Raw genomic sequence first — 11,195 nt, forward strand, 5'->3', positions numbered from 1 at the left:
CTATTTGTAAAGGATATGCTTATATATCTGGAAAACATGAAATAGTTGATGGAAAAGCCATAAAAAAGAGAACTTAGTTAAGTAGCCACTTATGAAATGAAAGTATATATATATATATAGTATATATTGTATGTATCAATGTATACATTGTTTATATATATTATAGTTTTCCTCAATGTATATATTGATATCTATCTATCTTAATCCCTTTATATACAAGTAATACAAATGATATAACAGGAGAGAAAATCCAGCACGAGAGCAAAGAGGAAAATACAACAGCTAAAAAAACTCAAGAAATGCCTCAAACCTGCCTGGAGAAAACTATAAGAGCTAAAACAGGAGCACAACTCAAACACATGGAGAGACACACACGTGCTTGAACAGAAAATGATTTTACCTGTTAGGTTATACAGGTCACATAATCTCAGCAAACATACCCACCGTTTTTAGTTTGTTTCTTTTACAGGAGTTGAGCTGTTTGATCATAAAATTCATCGGGAAGAACAACGCAGCAAGAGCAGTGAGAACAGGCTTTTCCAGGAAAAACGTTGAGTCGTGGGTTGAGGCCCCAGGAAAGGCTGGCATTCGAGAGGCTGGTGCAGGTGAGAGGTAGGGGATGAGGCCAGGGAGCTGGAGGGGAGGGCTGGGGGAGGTGGAGGAGGCCATGCTGGGAGGAAGGAGAGAACCTGAAGGAAACAAGGGTGTAGAGCATGAGTTCGCTAAAGGAGGTGACAAGATGCCGCTGCTGAGGTTCTGGACGTAGGATTTATCTGGGTTTGGCAGGTGGGTGTGACCAGCAGCTTGAAACCTGCATGCGGGAGGAGGAGGTGTGAATGAGATCACCAGAAGGCACTCACTCAGATGTGCTGGTGACTTTCCTGCTGGATGTCGCCGAGCACACATAGCGTCGATGCACGCACATTGCAGAGCATTTGACTGCAAACAAAGGCGATCTTACTAAGCACAGGGTTCTATCATCTACTTTTCCACTCAGCAATAGATTGTGAAACTCATGAAGTCATGCCGTAGTCATCGTTCCAAGTCTGACTTAACACGATAAGCATGTGAGTGAAGTGGACGGACTTAAATAGATTCATTCATTCATTCATCTAAATATTTAAGGAATGTTTCTGATGTGGCAGGCATTACTCTGGACGCTTGGGGTACACAGTGAACCAAACAAAGACCCCTCCTTTGTGGATGTTCCATTCTAGACAGACAACAGACACTGAACACGGCGATCAGGTGAGTAGGTAGAAGGTGGCTGGTGTTATGGGAAGAGAAAGCTGCGGGGGAAGGGCGGTGGGGAGAGGGGTGAGGTGGGTGACGGGGGTATTCTTGGGAACAGGGATGGGCAGGACTCATGGGAATGGGAGGTGTGAGCAGAACCTAGAAGGAAGGGCAGAGTGGGGGTGCTATTCATGGAGAGAGGTCATGATGGAGCTGGGGGGACAGAGTAGGGCTGGGGGGAGACACAAAGGTGACATTATTTTCACGTGTGGAGTCCAGGTCCCTGAGAGATATCAAAAAAGGGGATATCTTGTGTGTGTGTGTGTGTGTGGGTTAGTGTGTGGATCTAGAGCTCACAAGCAATGGTTGACCCGGAGAGAATGATTTGAACATTTTCACAAGATGATGCAAAGCAATGGTCCCCAAGCTTCAGCCATGAGGGCCCCAACCCCAGAAAGTCTGACTTGGTAGGTCTGGGGTGGGGTCCTAGAACTGGCATTACTAACAGGCTCCTGGTTGATGCTGTTGCTCCAGGGGCCACGCTTTGGGAATGACTAGGGTAGAGCAAAGGAAGCTGAGCTTGAAATTCTTAGGAGAAAGGCAAGTGGATGAAGAGGGCCTTCAAAGAGAAGGACAACGCTTCTGCTAGGCTGAGTGGTTTAGGCACGTGTTCTTTAGTGACAATTGCTGTAGCTGCTGGAAGGGACGCTCGAGGGGAACCTGCCTGTAAAGCAGGAGCCAGTTTTTCATTTTGTAGGATGATAGTTTCCTCTGAGCACCAACTGCTTCCTATATCATCACAAAAAAAATCGATGCCCTGGAAACAGCCCTTTAAGAACAGATTCAATCAGTATTTAATTACACTACATACAGATAGAACATAAAATATGAGGCAACGTAGCAGGAGCTGTTAAATACATAGCAGATTAAATATGTAATTCAGCAATGAGATACGACCACCCAAAGCAGAAATCATAAAAGCCAAATATTGGTAGGTTTTACTCTGCAGAAGATGACTTCAGTATCCCATCCCCAAACACATCCTATTCAAAAATAAAAGGTGACCAAGAAATTAAGAGAATTTCCAATCTATATATTTCCTATATATAATGAAGGGTCAATATTTTTAAAAGATTAAAAAATTCTTTGAAGTCAGTAAGAAAAAGGCAAACACTACAGTAGACAAAAGACAAGTAAGATTCTCAAAAGAAGACTTAAAAATTGCCAATAAATATATGTTTATAAAGATTTTATTTATTTATTCATTTGAGTGAGAGAGAGAGTGCAAGCAAGCAGGGGGAGGGGCAGAGGAAGAGGAACAGAGAGAGAATCTCAAGCAGACTCCCCACTGAGCATGGAGCCTGATGTGGGGCTCGATCTTAGGACCCCGAGATCATGACCTGAGCTGATACCAAAAATCAGATGCTCAACAGACTGAGCCACCCAGGAGCCCCGCCAATAAATTTTGCTTTTACCTTGTGTTAAATGTTTTACATTTTATTTTTTTAAGTTTATTTTTTTAACTTAAATTCAATTAATTAACATATAATGTATAATTTGTTTCAGGGGTACTGGTCTTATGTAATACCCAGTGCTCATTATAACACACCCAATATTTTTTAAAGTACTTCTTTATTAATATTTTTAGGTATAGAATTAAAATAATAATCTTGGGCACCTGGGTGGCTCAGTTGGTGAAGCCGCTGCCTTGGGCTCAGGTTATGATCCCAGGGTCCTGGGATCGAGTCCGGCATCGGGCTCCTGCATTGAAGAATCTGCTTCTCCCTCTCCCTCTGCCTGCTGCTCCCCCTGCGTGTGTTCTCTCTCTATCAAATAAATAAAACTTTTTTGGGAAAAAAAAGTAGTAATCAAATTTTCACCTTTAAAAATTGACACAAGGTTTTTTTGTTGCTGTTGTTTTGTTTGTTTTGTTTTTGTTTCAAACCCAGTATTCTGACAGGGGAATTGGATGTTGTGGAATTTTCCTGAGGGAAACATTTTTAATTCTTCAAGGCTGCCATATGTTTACAATAGGAAAAAAACTGGAAGTAAACTACATGTGCAGTAACGGGAGATTGATTTTTATAAATTATGGCACAGCCTTAAAATGGCCATGCTTGTAATCCTGGAAAAGGATGGTATAGAAGAAAACAGGTTGGGGTGATGGATGACCCCTCTCTTACCTGTTTGGTCTGCTGGTCCTGCAAGATGCAGCTCTGGGCAGTCACCTTTGACTTTCAGGAAGGATTAGCCTCTCCTTTGCTCTGATGGGAACTTGGACACTCATTTTAAGGGAGACCTGTTCACAGCGGACAACAATGATTTATTCATATTTCTGTTATTTGTAATGGACAGTGAACTTTCTCATTCTAGAGCGCATGTCTTCTTAATTTCTCATAAATCCCCTCTCCCAGCCCCTCTGTACCCAGCACAGCCCTTGGTCCTAGGAAATTACTCAAGACATATGTGTTGAAGAACAAAGGAAGGAGGTCATGCTGCATTTTTGTAGCACAGAACATGGAAGCTGGGATCCCCAGGGTGGCCAGGGCTCACAGGCTCCACTCGAGGTCAGAATTAGCTGGATGCTTCCAAAAGGAATGATTCCCAAGCTCCACCTCATATGAAGTAGGGGCCAAGAAATCTGCATTTCTAAACTCCTCATGCAGGTGTGGGTGATGATGCCAAACCAATTCAGGGACAAGAGCTGCCTCAGGGAAGCCCTGGGCAGAGCAGGCGCTGAGCTGAGCTGGCTGGAGATGGGAGAAGCCAAAGCAAGCGTTCGAAGGTGCATTGGGCGGCTGTTTGGATCTGCAGGAGGGGTACAGGTGGGCTTCTGGTAGATTCCGGCTGGGGGCTGCCTGCCCCATGACTCTAGAAGGAGCGTTTCCAGGGAGGCAGGACTGTGAAAGCCAATTGGGATTTCTGCTAGAGCTGAGACATTGATGGGAGGTGGCGGGGTGGGGGCGGGGTCTGTCCATTTAGCCTCATGAATGAGCATGAGTGAGACAAGAGGAAACTGGTTTGTTTGGAAGCTGCAGGACCCAGAGTCAGGGTGGTAGACAGAAGGTCTGCCTGGTGGCACTTACATTACTCCACACATGTCCCACCTCACAGTGACCACTGTGCCTAATGTGCCTTGGGTTTGCCTTTGGATTTCACGTATGTGCCCATTTTATTTTTATTTTTATTTATTTTTTTAAAGATTTTATTTATTTATTTGACAGAGAGAGATATCACAAGTAGGCGGAGAGGCAGGCAGAGAGAGAGAGAGAGAAGGAAGCAGGCTCTCCACGGAGCAGAGAGCCCGACGCGGGGCTCGATCCCAGGACCCTGGGACCATGACCTGAGCTGAAGGCAGAGGCTTTAACCCACTGAGCCACCCAGGCGCCCTGTATGTGCCCATTTTAAAGACAGCAATTGCAAAGCTGACCTGGAACAATCTCGGAATAATTAGTTCTACTTTACTGGATAATTTTGATCCAGTATCATGGGTTCGTCTGGTATAATCAAACAATTTGCTGCTGCAGAAGGTAAGTCACTTCTGGTCACTTCTGGTAGTGGCTGTTCCCATCCCAGGGGCCCTGCTGCAGCCTCGCGTCCTGAGATATTAGGAGGAGCACAGGATGCCACCAGCTGGGCCCACACTTTCGTGTGAGTGTGCCCTTCCTGGAGAGGGTGAGGGCCCGCCATGACTTTCCTTTATGCCTGACACCTAGACGTAAAAATGTCCAATGATGTGGTCAAGCCTTGAAATAGGATGACTTACCATCTTTGGAGGAGAGAAGAGGATTTGTGCTCAGTTTGAGTCTTGCCTAAGAAACCGCTGCATGCCCCTGAGCTGGGCTCTGGGGGAGCCCAGAAATGTGGCAATGAGAGCATTGCCAGAAAATGGGCTTTCTGGAGTCTCTGGGTCTTGCTTCCTTAGGAGAACAGCTCTGTGATGCTCAGTCTGTGATAGGAGCTGCCGACAAATGAGGCCTGTAGACTCTGAATCAAGTTCAAATCCTAATAGAATGCCATTCAAGACCTCTTCTGCCCTGGCCTGGCCTTGCTCTAGAACCCTTCCTCCTCCTTCTCTCTCTCTCTGTGCCTTACACTACCCAGCAGGCGGGCCAGACAACCACTTTTCCCTTAGTGTGCTTTTCTACCCCTGGCCTTTGCACATGCTGGTCTGGCTCCCAGGGAACCCCTCTTCCACTCTGGCATTCCCAACCATTCACGACCCTATCCAAACATCAGCTCCTCCAAGCCATCAGCCTGTATCCTGGTGGCTGAACACAACCTCCCCATCCATCAGCCTGTATCCTGGTGGCTGAACACAACCTCCCCATCCTCCAAACCCCTTTCTGAATTCTGTTCCTCTTTCTCACCCCACTCTGCCAGAAGGAGCAGGAGCTGTCCTGCCTTTACTCTGGGACCGAGATGTGCTCTCTGATGGCAGGGGCTCTGGAGAAGCTCCCCCAAAGCCTGATGGGAAAAGGAACCACCATTTGTAAGATGGCGACACAGGACAAAGGGCAGGATGGCGAAGGGGTGGGCTTTGGTAAGACTGGGCTCTTGAAAGGAAGGTTTGGAAATGCTTCCCGATTTTTACCAGCCCAACTATGAGACCTTGGGGATTGGTCTCCTGAGCTCCGCCCACATAGGGAAGGACACGACTAGATCTTATTTCCCCTTTTTTATTTATAAACTTCTGAGCAGAGAGACACACTGTTCATTCTAAACTCTTCACACATTTATCAGCTTCCCTCTACTTCCCACTGGTGATGACTCTTGAAAATGTGATAATTTGCTTTGCTGGGAGCCCACATTTTGAGCTCAGGATGTGTTTAAACTGTGATACTGGAGCTCTCCGTGGTAACACTCTCTTCCTTGCTCATGAAATGAGCAAGAACCTACATACATTAGTGAAATTCATTTTCTCTCGCTTCCATGCAGATTCTTACAGATTGCGTTTGCTGCTCCTTTTCTTTGCAAAAACGAAAGCCTACAACGGATGGTGAAGCCTTACATGTGCATCTGTTGCAGAGCTCCCCAGGTCGCAACAGTAGCTTCTGCTTCAACTCTTACCGTGCGTATTGACAGATGCTTATCCTTGTGGTGCTTCTAGATTTTTCTCTGCCACGTGATAAAGCATGTTTTCCTTAGGCACTTTCCTTATTCTAGATCACTTCATAAATGGTCAACACATAAGAATACCATTATGAACACGTCAGCCTTCTTGGCCGGCCTCACTTTCCAGAAGACGCACAAAGAGGAAGATGGTCCCTGGTGGGCCTGCTTGTTTCCTCCCTTACCGCAACCTTACTGGGACACCTCAGTGGCTGTCCTAAGGACAAGCACCCACATGTGTCCATTCCTTGTCATGGTGTCATCACCAGCACACCAAGCTGAAACTTAGACATCCTTTGGTCCTTCTGTATGTCCTCTGTTGTCCAGGTTCCCTGGAACTTTTTGGATGGACAGGACATGGGCATGGACGCATCACAAGTCTGGGGCAGGCCAGGGTGTTTCTGACTGTTGTACTAATGGTGGGGTGACAGTTGCTCACATTCTGGATACATTTGAAGGTGGGCTGACAAGATTTTCTGGTGGATTGGATGAGAGGAGGGAGAGGAAAGAGGAATCAAGGGGGAGATGATTGCCTTGGCCTGATCCAGCTGGTGGAAAGTTTGGCCCTCACGGCTGTGGACTAGCTGGGGGAGCCATGGGGATGAAGCCCTCGAATGAGTTCAGTGTGGATAGGCAAGCTTGAGGTGCTTCAGAGACAACCACACAGAGATGAGGAGAAGGCTGTTTGGTCTATGTAGAAGGTGTATGCTCCAGGGATGAGACTGGGGCAGGACAAACACACTTAGGAGCCAGCTGGCCATTGGAATTGGCAATGGGAGGTCATCAGTGACCTTGACTAGGGTGAATTTGGTGGAGTGGTAAAGAGAAGATGTTGGTGGTATGGGGTGCAGAGAACATGGCAGGTGCAGGCCAGGAGGCCTATCATGGACAACTCTTCCTGAGAACTTTGCTGCAAAGAGCAGGAAAATGGGTCTGGGGGTGGGGGGAGATGGGAGGTGGAGAGGTCTTTGGACGTGTTTGGATGATTTCTAGCATTTTGGCTCCTGACCCTGCCCTGCCTGCTGCTGTTCCCTCCAGTGCCCCAGAATGGCTGGTGCCCACGGAAGCTCGACCCTGGACAGGTTTAATGTGTATCCTTAGACTTAATGAGGCACCTCATTAAAGCTGACACAGCCAACCGTAATGATGCCTTGCGTCACAATTCAAAAATAACAACACTGCAGAACCCTTACCCAGTGCTTTGTCAGCTAATGAGCTCATCCTTAATGTGCCCCTTAATGGTGGACTTACACACCTTCTTCGTGAGGCAAGCACCTAGTTGAGGAAACACTGACATCGGGTGACATGGAGGGGTCCCAGGTTTGCAAAGCCAGTTCCTGGCCTTCCGTTCCCAACTGCTGATGCCTCCTCAGGCCACGGAGTGGCCCCTGTTGCTGTTCTGCTTCTGGCTGTGTAGTTGAGAAGTTGTCCTCCTGGGGGCGGGAGTGGGGATGAGAAGGAGCTTCAACAGTCTGGGTGCACGCAGTTGTGGGAGCTAGAGCCTGGGGCATGGTTGGAGCACATGAGGATTCTGGAAGACTTCTTCCAGTGTGTGTTTGAGGGGGCAGAGTTGCAGTGCAATTCCGGGGTGTGAAATCTTTGCATATTCTTGTCCTGCGCCCCCCCCCTCCCCCACCCCATGCTTTCACACTTCCGCCCCAGCCAACACTTCCTAATGAGACCAAAGGACGAGCTTCGGTGCTGGTTTTAAACATCCACATTTTCATTATTTGGTTTTTAAGCAAAGTGCTTTAAAGAACGTCTCTGGGTGTTGGGGCTGTGAAGGGCAAGGCGCACCTGCCCTTCGGACCACCAAGCCCCTCTGTACTGTCATTCTCCGTAGCTCGGGCCACAAGGCTGGGGTTCAAGAGGAATATGCCACTGCTTCCAGTGAGCCAAGAGCTCACTGCTCTCATGGACAGCTCACTGGCTGCTGGACGGCAAGAGAAGGGGACGTTTGTGGAAGAAAGCGGATTCTTTCCCTTTTCTGCTGGGAGAACTCTTCCCTGAGCTAAGGAGAACTTGACTACTATTACTATCCTCCAGGTGCATCGTTAATGGCAAGTAATTACAGTCATACTTGTCTTGAAGATAGAGCTGAAAAACCCTTCTATTATAAGTGAAAAGGGGCCTCCACCACTCCCCGTGTTGTCCACAAGCCTTGAGGCTCCCTTCACCAAGAGGCCAGTGCTGCTTCAAAAAGTTCCCTGGAGAGGGAAGCTGAGACTCTCTGCTCTTGGAGCAGACCCTGGCTTTGGCTGTCAGCACTTGCTGACACCCTGTGCAGCTGGAGTGGGGGTAGGGGGGGCTGCCTCCCCTGGTGTGTCTGGCCGGGCTGCAAGGCGGCCGTTGGCTCTCCCAGCTTCCCTGCCCTGCTTGGCAGGGCCGGCTTGCTGTATTGTCTATTTCCATGCTCTGATCTTAGGGCTGGAGTGGGGACACCTTCCAGCATTGGCTCTTCCCTGCCAGGTAGCGCTGGGAACCTCGCCTGCCGGTGAGCCTTGGGGGTGGTAAGGGAGCTCCTCAGCAGAGCCCTGGGGCATATATTTTCACCTTCTGAACAGACAGGGGAGACTAATGCATCAAGAACATCATTCTTAAGCAAGTAATGTCAAGCTTGCTACGCTCTTTCAGACTTTATGCTAAAAAAAATCCCAACCAAGGTCAAACAAGGTCATCCCAGAAATGAAGTGATTCAAGCAGGAAAATTTATCAAAAATCCTGCTTCCCTCCCTCCCTCTGTCCTGTCCTGCCTCCCTTCTTCTCACTCTTCCTCCTTTTCTTCCTTCCTTCCTCTTACATGGATATCTCCATGGACAGGTTATATAGAAAATTATCTTTTGCATCCCAAAGACAGAAGAAGGAAGTTACAAGCAGACTTCTACCATCCTTGTAGCTTTTGTTCCAGAGTCTGGTAGAAAGCTTTAAGAAGCTCCCCCACCCACGTACTGGAATAGATCTTGGGAAGTCTCTTGGAGGTCCCTGCAGGGCTCCCGGCTGGGTCACCTATGAGGCCTTGGCTCATTCATTCCCAGCCACCCAGTAATACTCTTTGTGACCCTCTGAGACACTCTGGGTCTCAGGCTTCTCCCTGCACTGAAGGTGCTTCAGGCAGACGTTGGGTGGTGTGACAGCTTCAGCATAGAGTGTGAAGTTGCTCCTGACAGGGGATGGCGGGCAGAGAAAATCCTTTTACTGGTTTCTGTCCGTGATGCTGAGAAAGGTCTGTCTCACTGCACTGAGCACCATCAGTGTGACGGGGGTTCCGGAGAAGCGGCAGGGCCTGGTTGGGCAGATGGACTATGTGAGCATGTCGGGAGGAAACAAAATGGGACATTTTAAGACACTAAAGAGAGTCCTGCTGCTGCTTTCCCAAGGCCATGCCTAAGGAGAGGCCACTCAAGTGATTCTCCCAGGACACAGAAGTCACTCCAGGTGACCGAGGTGGTCACTGTCCCCAGGCCAGAGAAGCATCCGTTGATGCTAATGGCAGGCCCCTTGCCATTCTTTTCAAGCCCCCTCCCACAACCAGGACCCCACTGAAAAGATGCTGAAGACAGGAATATAGCCAACTTCTTACCGTCAGTTGACAATTGGACAGAGACAAACCACCGACATCGCAGAGCCTTGGCCTCTGAAGGCAAATAGGAGTTTGCTAATTGAGTGGAAATATTCACAGTTATAAGTCCTGGAACCAAACAGGTGGAAAGCAGAGTATTTAAGTCTTATTATTCTCACTCCCTTCCCTAAGGAATTTTCTGGCCCGTGGAAAACAGACTGTGATGAAGATACGAAGATGATTTAGTCGGTGACTGATGAGATCAGGCATCCGTCCCTCCATCAATCCTTCTGCAGCCGTTAGGTCTGATCCTGAGCATCAGTGACCTGGAACAGGGACATTCCGTCTCCTCTGCAGCTTTCCCATGGAGCCTCATAAATTCCGCATGGGGCGTTTCACGCCATATCTCCGGCTTCTCCTGCTGCTAAGGGCTCGTGTCCCCCATGGTCGCATGGTGAGGCAATCTTAGCATCGGTCCCCTGGAACATTCGTTCTGTGGGGTGGGAAAGGGCAGGATGGAAGCCTACAATTATGGGAGTGCTGGGTTGGAAGGCTTCTCATTACATGACTATGCAGGGTCCTCTGTGTGAATGTGTACCTTCAAGGGAGGGAGGTCCTAGAGGGTGCGTCTCAAACTTAGTTGCCTAAGTCAAGGAAATCTTTTGGTGTAGAACACCCCTGGGACTCGCCTTCTCAGGTACATATTCTAGGAAACGTTGCCGTCAATGGAATGATTCTTAGTATCTTCCAGGCCAGCACTGTCCAAATAGCAGCATAATGTGAACCACAAAGACAAGCCACAGCTATGATTTTAATTTTTCAGGAGTCACATTAAAAAGTAACACGAACTGGGTGAAATTAACTTTAATAATCTACTCTATGCTATGTTATAAAATATGAAATCATGTATAAAAATATAAAACTCTTATGTGTATGTAACACATATACAATGACATATGACATATGACATATGTAACTCATATCAAGAATATTATCATTTCAAGGCATAATCAATATGAAAGTAGTGATGTTTACATTTTTTTTTCTATCAAGCCATTAAAATCTTGTATGCATATGAAGCTTGCAGCACCCAGCACCTTTCAAAGGCTCTGTAGCCCAATGGGGCTGGATGTTGCCACATTGGATAGTGGAGCTCTACTCCCAACAGTGACACTGTGGATACTCGGGTTCTCAGGTCCCACCCAGACCCAGATGCCCCCAAACCGGAAACTCCATGTCTGGCAACCGGTAAGCTGTGGTTGAATAAGCTTCCCTAGCTTGCACCATCCTG

At 47.7% G+C, this 11,195-nt stretch overlaps 1 long non-coding RNA gene across 4 annotated transcripts; it reads left to right on the plus strand.

Annotated features, from left to right (window-relative positions):
* The first annotated feature begins 1,061 nt into the window (after positions 1 to 1,061).
* On the plus strand, positions 1,062 to 10,757 carry LOC106004201. 4 transcript variants are annotated; one of them, XR_006602537.1, is made up of 3 exons: positions 1,062 to 1,248; positions 6,172 to 6,304; positions 10,097 to 10,757. It is a non-coding gene; the product is annotated as an uncharacterized LOC106004201 (long non-coding RNA). The 4 variants fall into 4 exon arrangements; XR_006602536.1 differs by lacking the exon at positions 1,062 to 1,248 and adding an exon at positions 4,552 to 4,763; XR_001177115.2 differs by lacking the exons at positions 1,062 to 1,248; positions 10,097 to 10,757 and adding exons at positions 4,552 to 4,763; positions 8,189 to 8,400.
* Positions 10,758 to 11,195: the final 438 nt, after the last annotated feature.

The sequence above is a fragment of the Mustela putorius genome, unplaced genomic scaffold (assembly GCF_011764305.1).
Source record: "Mustela putorius furo isolate JIRA1106 unplaced genomic scaffold, ASM1176430v1.1 tig00003869_pilon_pilon_pilon, whole genome shotgun sequence".
Taxonomy (NCBI): domain Eukaryota; kingdom Metazoa; phylum Chordata; class Mammalia; order Carnivora; family Mustelidae; genus Mustela; species Mustela putorius.